The following is a 4,170-nucleotide window of genomic DNA, read 5'->3' on the forward strand; positions in this document are numbered from 1 at the left end:
TTACGGGATTTTGTCTTAATATTCTTTTTGTAATTTGAAAATAAAATACGCGTAGCGATTATAATGGCGCTTTAAATATCGCGTTGCGATTTACGGATACGCGTTGCGATTTTATGTATTATCGTTGCGATTTACGGATACGCGTTGCGATATACGGATACGCATTGCGATTTACCCATACGCGTTGCGATTTACGGATACACGTTGCGATTTACGGATACGCGTTGCGATTTATGTGTTCGCGTTGCGATTTTCATATTCGCGTTGCGATTATTTAAAATCGCAATGCGAATTTGTACTATCGCATCGCGATTTTCAAGAATCGCGTTGCGATTTTGGAAACTGATTTGCGATTCTGGGGATCGCGTTGCGATTTTTATTTCGCGTTGCGATTTTGTTGGTCATTTTGGCAAATCCAAAAAAAGTTGGTTAAAATCGTATATTATAACTTTTTTTTGGTCACTGAGGCGATTTTCTCTTTAATAAATTAAACCCAGTCACATGAGTGGTAATATAAACGTCTAGGCATTTAGCATCGTAAATTGGGTATGCAAAGGGAGAAAAATTAAATAATGAAGAGTTGAAATTTATTTATAGGGGGTTACGCCCAACTTTACAAAGCTAAAGTTTACAATATTCACATTTTTATAAGAAATAAACTCCACACATCAGAAAGCTGCCTCTGGTTTCAGAAAGTTGTGATATTCCAGCTGCGTCATTTCCCCACCGCTCACCGGGTCGAATTGGCATCGGTAGAAGCTTCATCAATAATCCCGCCATTCAGTAGCCTTTTATCTCATTCCACAATATAACAAACTAAAACAAAAGCAATAAATACAATAACACACACACCATACAGACAGGATTTTAGGTTAGGGATCAACTTCTAAAATTTTAAGAGGGGTAAACTTAAAACATTTTAGGGAGAGCGAAAACAAACTATCAATAGAAAATACAAAGAAAAAAATCTAAAATATATTATCATTTGAAATTTTCGTTTCCTCCGCCAGCCCTGCAAGATGGACAGGGAGGGAGATCATAGGAAAAGAATGTCAAAGTCCTCTGAGAATATACCGATGAAATTTCACACACACATGATGGTTAGGCTTCTAGCAACAATTTACTCTGAAAGTTGTTCGTCAACAACTAACGTGTCAAGATCATTGACTAATTTACCAAGCATATTTACTAAAGTACATGCTTCTAAGCTGCCCTAAAAGTCGAGAATAGTTGCTACTTGCTACAACCAATTTTTAATAATCCCCGTCAGTAAGTAGTATTTCATTTTTTTTACCTTCCATCAATACCAAGAATTACCACCGTATTCTTTTGGTGACCAAAAGCAACAATGTACTTAGAACCTTCAACCAGGCGGAACTGAGCCACTGACCACTCTGAGCTGAAGTACTTGGGTAATACACCTGCAAGCAGAAAGCCAATTTTAGACGCTGTGAAAGTTGGCTCGCAAAAATCCAAAATGAAAATTAGTATAAAAATGCATAATTTCTAATATATATATATATATATGACACAATCTAGTCAGATGTCACATTCCATTAAGCGAGAGTATCTTTGCAGGTAACTCTCTTATAAGCAGAAAACAACAGTAAAGATGCTCATCATCTCATTCGAATTTTGAAGACATTATCTTAAATGCCAATTGACTAGCAGTTACTGAAGAAACAAACTTGTTACACAAAGATTATAATGCTAATTCCCCAGCCGGGTCATCATCATCCAACTAATATATGTAATTATGTTTCTCATGCAAAGGTCACAATAATCTCAGAAACCAGAAAGAGGAAGGTGTAAGGGGCAATTGACATTGATTTTTTTGTCCATGATAGATTCTATTCCGTTGCAAGAAAAATTATTGATAAGAAAATCCATTGGATTTGGACCATCGAATGCTAGGAAAAGGAAATCAAATACAATTGCTTGAAGATTAACAGTATGAAACAATGACAACAGCAAAAGTGGGAACTTTACCCTTGATAAAAGAAACAGACGAATGCGGTGAAGTAACAGGTTCGGATGCATTTTGTGACCTGTCAATACTCGGAGATCCACCATTAGTCTTAAGGCTGAAAACATGAACTGTGCCCTTGTCACTTGAAACTGCTAACCACTGGGCATTTGAAGAGAACGCCAGACTGTAAATTTCAGCTCTATCTGCACCCCTCCTTACCTATTAATATATACAAGAATACTTTCAGAATTCCAGCAAAGTTTTTGAATTTAAGGAAATGGGATAATCATTCCCGAATCCAAATGCAACCCAGAACTGTAAAAACCACTACAGGCATTAAAATTTTCAAATATCTTACACCAACTGCATACAGAAAATAAAAAAATGAATATTTCTTAGCACTCATAACACATTACATGATAGCTTACTAGAAAGCCATGAAACAGCAGGATTACTTAAATACAAACTTAACTATGATCCCGTTATAATTCTCAATGGTAAAAGGGAATGTTGTTCTCCCTAGAGTCTAGGTTCCAAGTTCGAGCGCCTGCATCTATACGATGGGTGTGCGTGTGGCTAATAAAAATTCCGAACAGACATTACCTTGTAATAAACCCTTAATCACAAATTAAAATCCAAATTTGCCTTATTCAGTTCCAAAATAAGTAACCAGAGTAACAAGATAGCGTTAATAGTATTAAAAGGTATACCTCTTGCAGCAAACTACCATCAACTGTATTATAAATTCGAACCAGCGTCCCTTTCGTGCTAGCAGTAGCAAGCACCTGCCCATCCTGCGAGAGTGCAAAGCACGCAATTCTCGAATCATGAGCCATAATAAACTTAGTCCTCTTCGAGGCGTAATGCTCAACCCTAACTTGTCCCTTCTGTAATCCAGGACAAACCAAAACCAAGGACCCGGACCCCTGAGACACAGCGCAGAGTCCCTTTGGATTCGCCATAGTCTCAATCTGGTGCAAAAGCTTCAAATCAGCAAAATTATAGACGAATATCTTTTGTTCCAAAACGACAACGATTCGATCCCTCCGGAGCCGAACTGATCTCACTTCAGAACGGAACGAAAGCTCCCCGATGCATCGGCTCTGGTGGTCATCCCAGATCATAACTTTAGTCGGTGGGTATTGCGGGTCCGGTCCACCGCCAACGACAGCCAAAATATTACACCGAAAAAGCATCTCCACGACTCCAATACCGCCCCCGCGATCAAAATCCCGACGAAAGATTTCTCGTAATGGATCGCAATTGTAGATCCGGAAGCCATGGTCAATGCCGACGGCGAAGCAACCGTGGTCCTTGTTGAAGGATAGGTGGAGAAGAGAGGGCGGCGGCGCAGAAAGAGTAATCGCGTCCTGAAATTAAGGGTAGAGTTCGAGGAGGGCATAGGGTTGGGGTCAGGAGAGGGATGAGGCTCCATGCGGTGGGGAGATTTAAGGTCGGCCTCGGTTTGGCCTGTCGTAGGACGGAAATTAGGGTTAGGGTTTGGGGTTGAATAAGCTGAGAGGGTGGCCATGGAGGATGTTAATAGGAAAGGCTAAAAAAGAAAACAAGACAACTAGAGCAAGGGGAAAGGAAACAGATGGATAGAGGATACGAGAAGCGGTTGATTGTTTGACGATGATTTCCTGTTGGGAAGCGGATGACAACTGTTTGTCTTGTATTGGAGATTAACGAACATATAAAAAGAAAACTGTTCAAACAAATTCATACGCCATTAAACTTAATTTTTATTTTCAGTTATATTAGAGCTAGGTATATGGGTTAAGATTCGTGAGTTATCCGTATAAGTCGCGATTCGTGCGGGCTTCAAAAAGTAAAGTTCGTTTAAATTATAGGTTTATTACTCCGAATTGTTAAATCCGTGAGTTTAATGGTATTCCTGTGAGCTCCGTGGGTAACCCACTTAATTTAATTATTTTTTCCAATTATTTTATCTTTGATATGTACCAAAAAGTGGTTGTTATGATTTCAGGTTGAAGGTAAATATTATAATTCTTAATGTTTAGTAAAATTGTTTCTTTATAAATTTACTTTTGATTTCAAAATTTAAAATATCTAATATATTATGATTTTTCTTATATTGTAGATAAAATAACAAGTCTCCTCTGATTGGAAAAATGGAAGATTCAATTACATCCAAGGATTCAAAAAACATTGAATATTATTGATGTTGATTTTATTTA

The 4,170-nt window shown here is 38.0% G+C and overlaps 1 pseudogene; it reads right to left on the reverse strand.

The window, feature by feature from the left end:
• Positions 1 to 630: 630 nt before the first annotated feature.
• Positions 631 to 3,621, reverse strand: LOC120206222 (annotated as a pseudogene).
• Positions 3,622 to 4,170: the final 549 nt, after the last annotated feature.

Source organism: Hibiscus syriacus, unplaced genomic scaffold, assembly GCF_006381635.1.
Source record: "Hibiscus syriacus cultivar Baekdansim isolate YM2019G1 unplaced genomic scaffold, ASM638163v2 tig00013386_pilon, whole genome shotgun sequence".
Taxonomy (NCBI): Eukaryota; Viridiplantae; Streptophyta; class Magnoliopsida; order Malvales; family Malvaceae; genus Hibiscus; species Hibiscus syriacus.